Source organism: Antechinus flavipes, chromosome 3 (genome assembly GCF_016432865.1).
Source record: "Antechinus flavipes isolate AdamAnt ecotype Samford, QLD, Australia chromosome 3, AdamAnt_v2, whole genome shotgun sequence".
Taxonomy (NCBI): Eukaryota; Metazoa; Chordata; class Mammalia; order Dasyuromorphia; family Dasyuridae; genus Antechinus; species Antechinus flavipes.
In genome coordinates this window covers 522147752-522163245 of record NC_067400.1, presented here as the reverse complement: position 1 = coordinate 522163245, position 15494 = coordinate 522147752, and positions in this window count along the sequence as shown.

Here is a 15494-nt window from a genome sequence, read left to right as displayed (position 1 = left end):
AATTCAAAGCAATCTTAGATTTGTAAGAGAAATCAGAAAAAAAAATCTAGTTCAACTGTTACCTAAACCAAGAATCCCTTATATGACAATTTCAATTGGGGATCACCAGGGTCTACTTCATTAGCCCCTGGATCAGTTCCTCCTTACAGAGTTGAAATCTGCCTCCCTTCAGCTTCTTCCCATCTTCTTTCGTCTAGTAGGGCATATCTACTTTGCATGGCTGTCCTTGGAATACTTTGAGTAATCCTGCTTTCTTCCCCTCTCCCTTGATGGTTTCTCTTCTTCAGAATCATTATATCCAATCTCCATGTGCATGTTCTGGGTCCTCTCCAATTTGTCACCATCCATTTAAAATGTAGCTCTTAAAATGAGACCCAATAGCTTAGATGTTAGCCGTTGGTTTGTCAAATAATGCTCTGAAATTTACAATGACTTTCTTTCTCCTCCCTCTTCCTCTACCTTCCCTTCTTCCTCTGTGTCACTATCTCTCTGTTCCTCCTCTGTCTGCCTGTCTGTCTAGCTTTCCCTATAGAATATTTATAGCTTCTATTTCTCCTTTTATTCATTGCCACTTCCATTTTAATCTACTCTACAAATATGTATTGAGTTATTTTTTATAATGCCAGAGCTCTCTCTCTATTCCCCATCCTTATTCCATCTTTCTCCATCTCTGCAATTACCTATTATTTTCATCTCCTAGATATTTCCTTTCTTTTTTCTTCCTTCCTTTCTTCTTCCTTCCTTCCTTCCTTCCTTCCTTCCTTCCTTCCTTCCTTCCTTCCTTCCTTCCTTCCTTCCTTCCTTTCTTTCTTTCTTTCTCTGAGGCAACTGGGGTTAAGTGACTTGCCCAGGGTCACGCAGCCAAGAAGTGTTAATGGTCTAAGGCCAGATTTCAACTCAGGTTCTCCTGACTTCCGGACTGGTGCTCTATCCACTGCACCACCTAGCTGCCCCTATTTTTCCTTTGCCACAAACTCTTCCAGCCTTGGCATAAAATGTTGGACTTAATGCCAAGAAAAGCTGGGTTCACATTTTGCCTCGGGTACATACTATATGAGCCTCGGTAAATCACTGTTTCCTCATGTGTAAAATGGTGATAATAATAAGTCATACCTCACAGGGTTTTTGTGAGGATAATATGAGATAATATGTGTAAATAATTTTGCAAAATCTTAAAAATGCTATCTTCATTGAGATTATAGTGCTCCTTACTCCTAGGGATCAAGATGGGGGACTGCTTTGTAGGATTTGTTTTTTTAGCTAGTTTTATGACCTATAAGAGGTGAAAAACAAAACAAAACAAAAAAACTGCCCCCCAAACAAACAAACACAGAATAATCTTTTTTTTTTTTTTTTTAATATACACAGTGAATATATCCACACCCAAGCTTTCCCCGAAATCAGGAAACGGTTTCACCATTTCTGAGGAATCCTCTCTGGGTTTTCCCACCAAACCTCTTATCTTGACTAGAGAATTTTGGAAACCTTCAGATATGAATGTTTCAAAATAACTGCCAGGAAACTTGGCCGTATCATGTGACCTCAGACACTTACTAGCTGCCAGAATCTAGATGAATGATTTTGCCTCAGTTTCCTTATCTGAAAAATGGAGTTTATTATAGCATCTACCTAGCTAGGTTGTTATAAGGATCAAATGAGACAATATTTATAAAGCTCTTAACACAACTGGCTCATAGTTGTTTGTCCTTTGGTCTAGAAGAGGAACATGAGAGTGGGAAGGTGATGTCATGACTTGCAAGTTAACTGAATTTAAGTGAAGTCACCAGCCTCACCCACTCCTCTGGCAGCATCTGGGTCCAATGGCAAGATACAGAGCAGCAAAACTGAAACTGACCCCAAATATAGTGGGAGAACTTGGTCTTTTTATACCTTTACCCAGGTCTTGGTTTGTTTGAGGTAATATCCATTTGGTGATTAAGGCTGAGTAAAAAATGAGGTAAAAAAAGTTTCATAGTAGATGATTAATAAATGCTAATTGGCCAACTGACTGATGGGAGGTGATCACAGAAAGAAGGTATTTAATTAGTATTGAGGGTAAATGCAAAAGGTTTGCTCTGAAACGTCAGATTTTAAGCATAGTTGTGTTGGAAAAGGAGCAGTTTAGGTAGTGCAGTAGACAGAGTGCTGGCTTGGAATTAGGAAGACCTGAGTTCAAATGAATTATATGATCCTGGGGAAGCTACTTAGCCCCTTTTTAGCCTCAGTTTCTTTATCTGTAAAATGATATGGAAAAAGAAATGTCAAATCACTCCAAGTATCTTTGCTAAGAAAACCTTGAAAATGGTTATGAGAGTCAGACATGACTAAAATGATTGAACAACAATAAAAGTGGTAGTAATTATCCCCTTTGCTGAATTTCAGGGTGTGAATGCAAGGAACAGCAAGAAAGCAGAGTCACTAAATTGTAGGGTGTATGGAGAGGTAGAAAGAGGCCTTCCTGGGACCACTTTAAAATCAACTGTCAGAGTTGGAAGGGTCATTCACCATCATCCCAGCAAATGCCCTCATTTTACTGAGAAAAGAACCCTAGAGGGGAAGATCCTCAGTCAGGGTGACACATGGGTCAGGGCCAGGGCTGGGACAGTGCCCAGCTCTCCTTATTTCCATCCCTCAAGTCTCCTAACCACACTGTGTCCTCTCCTGTGGGCACTCAGGGCCAACATGGGGGAAGAGCCAGGCATTTCATTGGGAATTTGGCAACAGAACCCAAAGCGGCTGCCGGAAGAAACCCAAGTAGCCTGAAGCGAGAGTGGGGAGCCTGGCCCCATTGTAGCAGAGGAGGTCAGCCCCACCTGTAGCGCAACCCCAAAGGCCTAACCCTGAGCAGGGTCTCCAGGCTCCAAGGGAAAATGTTCTTTCTCCTTCCTGACTGACCAGAGCCTGCTAGCATCTCAGAACTGATAGGGAGCTTAGGGGAATCCTGGTCCTCCTTCCCTCCCATAGTTAAGAATCTCTTTTTCACTCTCCCCCCAGGAACTTATTTTTCTCAGCTCAGTGAGGTGAAGATTTTCTCTCTGTCTGTCTCTTTCTCTCTATCTGTCTCTGTATCTCTTCCTTTCATTCTTTCTCTGTCTCTCACCCTTTGTGTGTCTCTCTGTCTCTGTCTTTATCTCTTTATAACTCTGTCTGTCTATTTTTCTCTCTGTCTGTCTGTCTCTGCCTCTCTGAGCAAGCTGTTCCACTGTGGAACGGTCCTAACTGTTAAGATCTTTTTTACATTAAACTCTCTACACCCTCTCTCTTGGCAACCTCATCAGCTTCATAGGTTCAATGATCATATCTATGCAGAATGACTCCAAGATCCCCAGGCTACCTTCTGAGCTACAGGCCCACGTTATCACTGATTGATCAAACATTGCAAACCAGATGTCCTCTAGGTATCTCAAACTTAATATACTCAGAGCAGAATTAATTCATTGCTCTTCAGCTTATACCCACCCCTATTCCAGACTTTCCTATATTTCCAAACTATTCTATTTCTGTTGAGGGCACCATTGTTTTACACAAGTTTGCAATCTCAGAGTCATCCTTGATCCCTTGTTTTCACTCTGTCACATACTCAGTTGCCAAGTCCTATCAATTCTACCTCCAAATCGACTTTCAGATCTGCTTTTCCTTATCTGCAGTCCATGGGCACATCACCTGAGATCAGGCTGTCATTGTGTCATCCCTAGACTATTTCAATTTATATTTTTGAATAGGGTAAAACTTTGTTTTAAAACATAAAGACTATTCTTAGCTTCAGATAAGATTTGACCCAATAATTTGCCAATACCATGATCTAAGATTCTAATGTTCAATTCTACCAACATGTATTGAGCATCAGCTATGTGCCAGACATTGTGCTAACTATTGGAGATATAAACCAACAGTCCCTGCCCCAAGAATCTTAGAGTCTCCTTGGGAGGGAAGTTATATGTGTGTTCATATATATATGTATGTATGTATGCATTTATATTTATATAATATATATAGTTTCCTTCCCAAGTAGACTACAGTATAGAAATAGTATAGAATAATCTATGTGTATGTGTAAGTATATGTGTATAGTATATAAACATACATATATGTGTATGTGAATTATATACTAGTTTAATCCTGTCAATGAACAAACATTGATTAATCACTTACGAACTGTCAGACACTATGCTAAGCACTGGGATACAAGGAAAAAAACATAGTCCCTGCCTCGAGCCCCAAATGGTAAACATTGCCTGACTCACATAGGTTGAAGGAGGTTCCCTCTATCATCAGTGAAATCACAAGTGCAGAAAACAAGTTTTAAAAAATGGAAAATGATCTATCTCTACTTCACCCGGCTGTTGTGAGAAAAGTGCTCTATACATTTTGAAGAACTGCAGAAATGGGAGCTGTTATTACATATAAAGTCTTCTGATTTCTTGTTGGTGTATTGGCCCCCAAAAACAAAGCTGGAAGGGATGGATGAGCATTTCTAACAAACAGATATCAAGTGCAATGAGGAAAACCAACCAATTCAAACACTTGTTAGCAGTTCTGGAGGGTCACCTTGGGGAGGGGCTTGCCTTGCTGGGTGGTGAGCTATGGAGGCTCCAGTGTCTCAGTGGATATGACTTGCCAGTAATGTTGGGGAGGGGATTGATCCCCTTCTCAAGGTATAAGTTGTCCTGGCATCCCTCTGCAGCCCCTCTCCATTCTGGGATTCTGGGATTCTCAGAAGCTGGGTATGGAGGAGGGAGGGAAGGATTGACTGCTCTTGGATCTTTGTCTGTATTTGATGGACAATGGCCCTGGAAATCCCAGACAACAACTTGTCTGTACTTCCCTGGCCTCCACCAGGCTCTCGGAGGCTTCTGGGACAAGAGGCCAGGGCACAGAGACACTCTTGTCTTCCTCTTCCCTCCCCTGTCTCTCCCACGAACCCCTCCCCCCACGTGTTTGACCTGGAATCGGGAGCCAGTGGAGGAGGCTTGACCCAGTGTCCACTTACAGCAGTGTTGGGCAGCAGTCCGTAGGGACTAGCTTCTTTACAAATAGGAAGACTTCGGTACATTTACACGAAGCTGTATTCCTCTTTACTGAGCTCTAGGAGTCAGGCAAGATAGTAAATAACCTTTATCCCCATTTCACAGATGGGGAAACTGAGGCCAAGTGAAGTTAAACAATTTGCCCACAGTGAGTTATCACTAAGAGTTCTAACTGCACCCCATTTCCAAATTACTCCTAGCATCAGATTGATAATCCTATTTTTAGTGTAAATAGTTATTTATTTCTAGGCACATAAAGGATTACATAACTGATCCTAGTCCAAAACAGATGTCCCCTGCGGATTGAGCCACAGTTCCACATTGAATCTGACCTTGAGACAGGTCCGAGAGTTACCACTGTCCCTCCCCCCCATCCCCTCTTCCCCGACATCCTCACCCTATGAAGCAGCTGAGTGAGGGAGAGTAGCTGGCTTTATTTAGCTCCTCCCCTCTGCTGACTAGTATGCTACAGAGGGCAAGTCCTCCAGCACTGGGTCAGGAGTACCATCTTCCCCCAGTGAGGGTCTGGGAACCTTTGTAAAGGGCTGGAGCATTGGGACTTACAATAGCAGCAAAACTTATAACAATTTCCTCCACAGGTTTTCTTTTAGCCTCTGCTGGGATGGTTTTGGTGGGGAAATTCACTCTTAAGGGAGCAACCCAATCTATCCAGTTGATTCTAATCCTAACCCTACCTCCACTCTCTACCAAATGTTTAGCTATCACTTTATTTTATCTACTGGTTATATAAATGATTCTAATGATTCAGTCTGTTAACTTAAAAAAATGGTTAATTAAATTTTTTTTTAATTTTAAAAAATTCAATAAGATTTCAATTAAAGTTTTCTCAAATAAGTAGCACAGTGGATAGAGCACTGAGCCTGAAATCAGGGGGACCTGAATTCAAATCCTGCCTGAGTCATTTACTAGCTAGGTGACCCGGATGTGTCACTCGAACTCTGCCCCAGTTTCCTAATTTGTAAAGTGGGAATGATAGCCCTATCTTCCAAGTTGGTATGAGGATAAAATGAAATATTTGTAAAGTGCTTTATAAACTTTAAAATGCTACCTGTTAGCTATTATTATCATTACATGTGATTACATTGTATTGCACATGTAGAAATGTGCACATATACATTGTATGTATATATGTGGACATGCAAATAAACATAAAAATGTGTTTTGTGTATGTATGTATGGTATTATGATAAACAAACAGAAGGTGAAAATCTAGAATTGTAGATTTTATCACAACAGGGTCAATTATAAAAATAAAGATAGAGATAAAGATAAAGATGCTGATGAGGGAGATTTTTAGCCTGTGTTTATTGGCACTTGACCAGAAATGGAGGTGGGGTCTGCCATCATGCCCTAGGTAGTGCCAGCAGGCCAACAGGAACGGGGTACATTCCTGAGACAGGCAGTCGTGGGAAAAGAAGTCCAATCCCTGTGGATTCTGCTCTTTTACCCTTGCCCAGGAGGGTGGCACTAAGTTGGCACCAACTTCAAAATGCCTGGAGCCTCCTTGGAGTTTGGGGCCTGAGTGGGCCCCTCAGGGGAGGGGGATGATGTCAGTCTTTCTTACTTGCTGTGAGGACCCCTGACTCCTGCTCCCTGAATTCCAGACCTTTGACAGTTACTCAAAAGGGCTTGAAGTCCACTGGAAGGGAGGGGGGAAATTGGCAGCTTCAGGTTGGAGGCTGGGAATGAAATCACCCAGCCCACAGGACCAGCTCTAAGATGCTAAATCTTTCTATTTCCACTGACATAACATCTGAGAATCTCAGAATCGAAGACGCCCTACAATCATAGACTCTGAGACATAAAGGATCTTAGAATCATAGTCATGGAATCTCAGATTTACAATATGAGAATCTTAGAATCGCAGGTTCTTGAAGATTTTTTAACTAGGCATTTCAGGCCTTGCATAAATCCAGTTGCAATTCATTTTCCTAGATAAACTTCACATTACCCAACATTCAATTCAAAAAACAATTATTTTTCCCACTTAATAGTATTTTATTTTTTCAATTACATGTAAAGATAGTTTTTAGCATTTATTTTTGAAAAATTTTGAGTTCCAATTTTTTTCTCCTTCCTCGCCTTCCCTCCACCCCCAAGGCAATAACCTGATATAGATTATATGTGTACAATAATTTTAAACATATTTCTATTTTAGTCATTCAATAACATTTATTAAACACCTGTTATAACCCCTGCATTATGCAACATACTAAAAATACAAAGAAAGAGGAAAGAGCCGATCTTCTTGAAAGTTATATTCTATGGCAAGGTGGGATACAAAATGTATATAGCTAAGTAAGGAATAAATTCATATAAGTGAGAAAAAGTCCACTTGAAAATGTAGTGGAAAGTGACAAAAAAAGTTTAATGGGAGAAGAAGCCCCTGTGCTGGGCCTTGAAAAGAAATAAATATTCTGAAAGGCCAAGAAGAAGGACTTCATTTCAGCCTGGGTAATCCTTTTTACAATATATAAAAGCAGTTATAGAATGTCAACTTCAAGGCATCTAGAAGGCCGATATGATTGGAATATAAGAAACTAACTTGATAATATAGAATTGGTAATTTTAACCATAAATGTGAACGGGGTAAACTCTCCCATAAAGAGGAAGCAGTTAGCAGAATGGATTAAAAGCCAGAATCCTACAATATGTTGTTTACAGGAAACACACCTGAAGCAGGGAGATACATGCAGGTTAAAAGTAAAAGGTTGGAGCAAAATTTACTATGCTTCAGGTGAAGTCAAAAAAGCAGGGGTAGCCATCCTGATCTAAGATCAAGCTAAAGCAAAAATTGATCTAATTAAAAGAGATAAGGAAGGGCACTATATCTTGCTAAAGGGTAGCATGGATAATGAAGCAATATCAATATTAAACATATATGCACCAAGTGGTATAGCATTTAAATTCTTAAAAGACAAATTAAGAGAGCTGCAAGAAGAAATAGACAGCAAAACTATAATAGTGGGAGATCTCAACCTTGCATTCTCAGAATTAAATAAATCAAACCACAAAATAAATAAGAAAGAAGTCAAAGAGGTAAATAGAATACTAGAAAAGTTAGATATGATAGATCTCTGGAGAAAATGTAATGGAGACAGAAAGGAGTACGCTTTCTTTTCAGCAGTTCATGGAACCTATACAAAAATTGACCATATATTAGGACATAAAAACCTCAAACTCAAATGCAGTAAGGCAGAAATAGTAAATGTATCCTTTTCAGACCACAATGCAATGAAAATTACATTCAACAAAAAGCCAGGGGAAAATAGACCAAAAAATAATTGGAAACTAAATAATCTCATACTAAAGAATGATTGGGTGAAACAGCAAATCATAGACATAATTAATAACTTCACCCAAGAAAACGATAATAATGAGACATCATACCAAAATGTGTGGGATGCAGCCAAAGCTGTAATAAGGGAAAATTTTATATCTCTAGAGGCGTATTTGCATAAAATAGAGAAAGAGAAGGCCAATGAATTGGCCTTGCAACTAAGAAACTAACTTGAAGTTAAAGTGGGTAGAAACTAGGTGGTGGGAGTCCTGAAGTGCCAGATGGAGAGCTTGTATTTTATCTCAGAAGTGATAGAGAGCTCTGCAAGTTTGTAGCAGTAGTGATATGATCATACTTATGCATTGGGAAGATAGAAGATAGTTGTGGGAGTTGTGCAAAGGATACATTGAAGAAAGGATGAAGAAAGGAGGGCCTGGAGCCAGGGAGACCAACACGTTTCTTTCTTTCTTCCTTCCTTCCTTTCTTTCTTTCTTCCTTCCTTCCTTCCTTTCTTTCTTTCTTCCTTTCTTCCTTTTTTCCTTCTTTCCTTCCTTCCTTCCTTCCTTCCTTCTTCCTTCCTTCTTTCCTTCCTTCCTTCCTTTCTTCCTTTTTCTTTCTTTCTTCATTTCTTCCTTTCTTTTTCGCTTTCTTTCTTTTTTCTTTCTCTTGTTCTTTTTTCTTTCTTTCTTTCTTTTTTCCTTCCTTTCTTTTTTTTTTTTTGATAAAAGCTTTTTATTCTTTTTATTTTCAAAACACATGTAAAGAGAGTTCTAAAATTCACCCTTGCAAAACCCTGGGTTCCAGATTCCTCTCTCTTCCATCCTCCTCCCCTTTCCTCTAGACAGCAAACAATCCAATATAGGTTAAACATGTGCAATTCTTATGTCGTATTTCCACATTTATCATGCTGCACAAGAAAAATCAGATCAAAAGGAAAAAAAACGAGAAAGAAAAATAAAGGAAGCAAACAACAACAAAAAAAGGTGAAAATATTATCTTGTGATCAACATATTCAGTCCCCAAAATCCTCTCTCTGGATGCAGCTGATTCTCTCCATCACAAGTCTATTGGAATTTACCTGAATCACCTCATTTTGAAAAGAGCCATATCCATAAGAGTTGATCATCACACAATCTTCTTATTGCTGTGTACACTATTCTCTTGGTTCTACTCATTTTACTGAGTGTCAGTTCCTGTAAGTCTCTCCAGACCTCTCTGAAATCATCCCGCTGATCATTTCTTACAGAACAATAATATTCCATTACATTCACACACCATAACTTATTCAGCCATTCTTCAATTGATGGGTATCCACTCAGCTTACAGTTTCTTGTCACTACAAAAAGGGTTGCTACAAATATTTTTGCACATGTGGGTCCTTCTCCCTTTTTTGTGATCTCTTTCACATATAGACCCAGTAGAGACACTGTTGGGTCAAAGGTATCCACAGTTTGATAGCCCTTTGGGCATTGTCCCAAATTGCTCTTCAGAATGGTTGAATCAGTTCACAACTCCACCAACAATGTATTAGTGTCCTAGTTAAGAAGGTTATTTCAATAGTCTAAATGAACAAACACCTCAGCTAAGGAGGATGGTTGGGGATACCTCTGAAAAGGTGAGGATAGAGGTATATGTGCAGGTAGTTTTTTTTTCAAAGTTTCATTCCTCTTATAGAAGGTTTTCCCCGATTCTCCTCCTGCCTCCAAGTTGTTATTGCTTTTCTTGCCCCTGAAATTATTTTGACCTGATCAGAATATAAGCTTGTTGAGGGAAGGACAGTGTTTTTGCCTTTCTTTTTATCTCTATGCTTAGCACAGTGCCTGGAATCTAGTAAATGCTTAATCAATGTTTGTTGACTGATAGGATTGAATATATATATATATACATATACACACACACACTTATACACATATACATGCATATTATAGATAGCAGTCTATAATTTAGTTGGGAGGGAAACAATATGCACACACACACATATAAAATTATGTGTATGTGTGTATGTGTATGTACATATAAATTCTATTTCTTTCCTGAGTAGACTATAAGATGCTTAAGGGCATGGACTTTTTAGTTTATGTCTTTGTTTTTTCAACAGCTAGTGTGGTACCTGGCACATAGCAGATGTTCAATACATGTGGGTAGAATTGAACATTAGATTTCTAGATCATGACATTAGCAACCAAATACTATCCCAACCTGCTTTTGTATTATCTGAAGCTAAGAATAGTTTTTGCATTTAAAATAAAGCTTTACTGGATTCAAATATAATAAAAAATATTATTTTGATTTGATGGAAAACATAAAAATCAGGTTGGGCTAGAACAGATTTTTACCCTTGTAATAGATCATAGAGTTTTAGAGGTAGAAGGGGCCTAAATCAGAAGTTATCTAAAACTTTATCCAATCTAAGGACTCCCCAATAATGTTTTAGTGCTCTCCACTATTCCCCAAGGAAGACCATGAACCAAGCTAACCAAGATACTTCATTTCAGCCACTGACCTTGAGGAAAATCACTTTCCTTCTTTGGGGCTCAATTTCTTGATCAGTCGGATGGGACAACTGATCTACCTTCCTCCCTTCCTCTCAGAGTTATTTTGAGGTTCCAGTGAGATAATAGCCATCCATCAAAGGACTCTGAATACCCCACAAACAATAGTTATCTTACTATTGCTTCAGTCCTTTACAGAAAACCTAATAGAATCGGGATTTTTCCTAGAGGTCTTCTGTGGACAAAGAAACATCTAGCCTCTATACTTGAAGACCTCTATCATTTGGGGAGCTCATTACCTCTTGAGGTACACTATTTCACTTTGTCTCTAATTATAGGAAGGTTAATCTACTGAGCCTTAAATCTGCCTTCTTGTCATTTCCTCCTATTCTTCCTAGTTTTGTCTTTTGGGGCCAAATAGAACAAGGCTATTCTCCCTGTCCCAGGATGTCCTGCCAAATGCTTGAAGACAGGAATCATGTTCCTCTGGAGTGTTTTCAGATTCACAGAATCCCAGAGCTGGACAGGCTGTCAGCAGTAATGTAGCCTAATATATAACTGAACAGGAATCACTGTCTTCAAAATTTTGAAGGGATGTCACATGGAAGAGAGATAAGGTTTGTTCTGCTTGGCCCTGGGAAGGCAGAACTGGGAGGAACCAGAGGAAGTGGAGGAAGAACATTCCTGATGAGTGAACATCCAGCCTTTGCTCGGAGCTCTCCAGAGATGAGGATTTTATGACAAACTTACATTTTTGAGAGATTGCTCAAATTAAGCAGACATTTTTCTTTCCATTGACTTAAAATCTTTTCCTCTACCACTTCCTCCTCGCTCTGCCTTCTAGTGTTAGATTTAAGTTTATTATTACCTCTTCCATATGACATCCCTTCAACTCTTTAAAGACAATGATGCTATTCCCCAAATGACATCTTTCTAGCCTTAGCACCCCTTGTTTCTTCAGCAGATCCTTCCACAAGATAGTGTGAGTAGTGGATAAAATGGTGTGCTTGGAGCCAGGAAGACTTCAAACACATATTTGCTGTGATCTTGAGCAAGTCACTTCACTTCTATGAGCCTCAGTTTCCTCATCTGCAAAATGAAGTGATTGCGGTCAATGATCTTTGATGTCCCTTCCAGCTCTAAGTCTATAATCCTATGATGGTTTTCAGTCCAATAAACCTCTTCTAGACACTCTTCAGTTTGTTTTTGTTCCTCCTATAATGTGGTGTCAGGGACTGAACAAAGTCCTACTATTCTTTGCCCTCTTTAAAACATATCTGGAACTCTCACCTTCCACACTATTACACTTACCAGCTGTGTGACACTGTGTAGACATTGAGAAAATCACTTCACTGTTCTCTGCCTCAGTTTCTCAAATGACAAATGGGACTAATAATAGACCCTAATTTTCAGTTGGTTTTGAAGGCAAATGAGATAGCAGTTTAAAGCCCTCTGCTAACTTTCAAATAATATAAAACCACCAGTTTTGATGATGAAGATGAGGATATTAGTTTTGTTGTCTTCCACATGATATTATAGCATCTCATCCAACTTGCATACACTAAAACATTGAGATCTTCTTCAGACAAACTACTATCCAGATTTTTGGGGGAGGAAGTACATTTATTTTTATCTGTTTCATCTTGTTAGATTCTGCCCATCATCATCAACTTTATGGATTCTAGTTTCTCCTCCATTGCTAAAATTCTAACACTTTTTTCATGACCCAAGGAAAAGACTCATGATTTTCTTTCTTACTCTTTTCTTGGGACTCCTCTCTCTTCCTCCACATATCCTACAGGGAAGTCTAGGGCAATTACAGAATATAGGACAGTGCTGAAGGGGTAGTGGGGAGTGGGGAAGCATTCTTTGGGTAAACCAAAGGCTATAGTCTTCCATTATTTAGACTGATGTCTTTCCCAAGCTCTCTTGGTTTTAAATCACCATTCTCTTACTCAGTGAATAATGAGAAAGTTTCTATGAGTTACAAGCATCATTCTTCTATGTGGGAATGTAAACAGATTAACCTTATTAAGTATCTTATGATTTCCCTTTCTTGATTACCCCTCTTATGTGTCTCCTGAGATCTGTATTTAAAAGTCATATTTTCTATTCAGCTCTGGTCTTCTCATCACAAATGCTTGAAAGAATTCTATTTCATTGAATGATCACCTTTCCCCCTGAAGGATTACACTCAGTTTTGCTGGGTAGGTGGTTCCTGGTTATAATCCTAGGTCCTTTGTTCTCCAGAATATCATATTCCTCTGATTCTTTAATGTAGAAGCTGCTAAATATCCTGACCGGCTTCACTATATCTGAATTGTTTCTTTCTAGATGCTTGTGATATTTTCTTCTTGGCCTGGGAACTCCAGGATTTGGCTACAATGTTTCTGGGAGTTTTCATTTTAGGATCTCTTTCAGGAGGTCATCAAAGGAGTCTTTCAATTTCTATTTTACCCTCTGATTCTAGATAGTTTTCCTTGATAATTTCTCGAAAGATGATGTCTAGGCTCTTTTTTTATCATGGATTTCAGGTAGACCAATAATTTTAAAATTCTCTCTCTTGGATCTATTTTCCAGGTTGTTTTTTTCCAAGATATTTCACATTGTTTTCTATTTTTTCATTCTTTTGTTTTTTTAATTGTTTCTTGATTTCCCATAAAGTCAATAGTTTCCATTTGCTCAATTCTAATTTTCAAGGGATTATTTTCTTCAGTGAATTTTTGTATCTACTTTTCCATTTGGCCAATTTTTTAAAAAAGTATTCTCCTTGTTAGCTTTTTATACTTCCTTTTGCAATATTCTCATTTCTCTTTCCAATTTTTCTTCTGAGTGTGTGTTATTGATCTTCTTTGTCATTATAATAACATTCGATGTTGTTTGCTCATTTTTCCAGTCCATTACTCATCTTTTAACTTTTTGTTAAGTAGGGCTCTGTTTCCTGGGGTTTTGTGAAGTTGTTTTCAGAGCAACTTCTAGCAATCTAAGTTTTTAGCTTTTCCAAGATGGCATAATCCAAGGAAAGATATGTTTACTACTCTCCTGGTTTATTGTCTTTTCTGCCCTGGAACTGTGAGGAGGGTCCCCAATCTACTCTGGTTATAAATTCTAGTATGCTAGTGCTCTTCCTTGCCCTGGGACTGTAAGCCAGGACTATAGCTCAGATCTGAGTCCTCCTTCGGTGACAGTAAAGAGACCCTTGTAATCTCTTTCTGGTCAGCTGTTTGATCCTCTTATTAGTCTGTGGGCTGAGATCTCTGGAAGTCATTTCTCCTGCTCCTACTGTTACCACTTCTACCAATCCAATGACTCCTAAGGCCTGCTCTTAGTTTCCTGCCAACCTTCCAAGTTGTCTTTGGTGTCTATGGGTTGAGAGGTCTGGAAACTGCTAATGTTGTCACTAATTCAGAGTTCCCAAGGCCTGCTCCTTCTGACTTTTTAAGTTGTCATCATCTTGAAAATTATTTTGCTTCATCTTTTTGTGGGTTGTATGCTCTAAAATTTGTTTAGAGTTATTATTTAAAGGTATTTGGGGGAAAGTTTGGGTGAGTCCCTGCCTTTACTCTGCCATCTTGCAACAGTACTAATTATTTCTCTATAAACTCTAAGAATCATAAAATTCAGAAGAGGGAAATATTAGTTTGGGCTGCAGCCCTCAATGTATCTAGAAAGGAAGTTACTCAAGACTGGCTTCAACCTTTAGGAATCTTTCTTTCCTAGATCCAGGACTAGAAGATGGAGCAGGTAAAGGGATATCAAAATAGGAGAAATTTGCAGGGATTGGAGAAGCTAGGTTTGTCACAAAACTGGAAAGTACCAAAGTGAGTACTTTCATCTATACCTCTAATGAGTGATTGATATTTACACGATGCTTCAAAGTTTGCAAAGCTTTTACATGATCTTATTTGAGTCTCACAATTAGGTAAACAGGTTAAGTGATTCCACTAAAGTCACACAGTCAAAACTGAGGTCGAATTTTAATTCAAGGCTCTATTCACTGAGCAATCTAACTTCCAGGTATACAGATGAGGAATCCAAGATATTCAGAAGCTGTTCCTTTCTTTTAGTCACTCAACTAGGGAGTGTCAGAATCAGTATTGGAACCCAGATTTTGATTCCTGGTTTTAAGCCTCTACATCATTCTGGTAATATTTTTCTCTTTGCCATATCTCTATCCAACTTTGACTTTAAGACCTTAAGTATAGGAAACTCAGCACCCAAAAGGCAGCCCATTAGCTTGGAGTTGGTAAACTCATAGCATCCTTGCCAGCTCTAAATCTGTGACCTTCCTAATATCCTTTTGAAAGATTCATTGTAGCCCAGACTTTTTCTTTATTGAGTCAAAATCTGCCTCTGTGATTTATTTGCTGTATTTTCAATTCTGCCCTCAGTAGCTGAAAAAAATCTTATCTTTCCTGTCCTTGACATATCTTCAGATACTTAGTGACAAATATCAGTTCCTCCCAGACATCATCCACTATCTCATAAATCTTTTTCCTGAGCTATCTAGTCCTTCACTGATTCACTTATACTTGGATCTGCACTCCTGTCCCCAAGCCTCAAAATATAACAGTCCCATTTGGCAAGTGGCTCCCCTAAAGCTTTTTGCACTGAACTAAATTCCCCCCTCTGGGACCCTCTCCCTCCATATCAGCACATCACAGAAAACCCCTC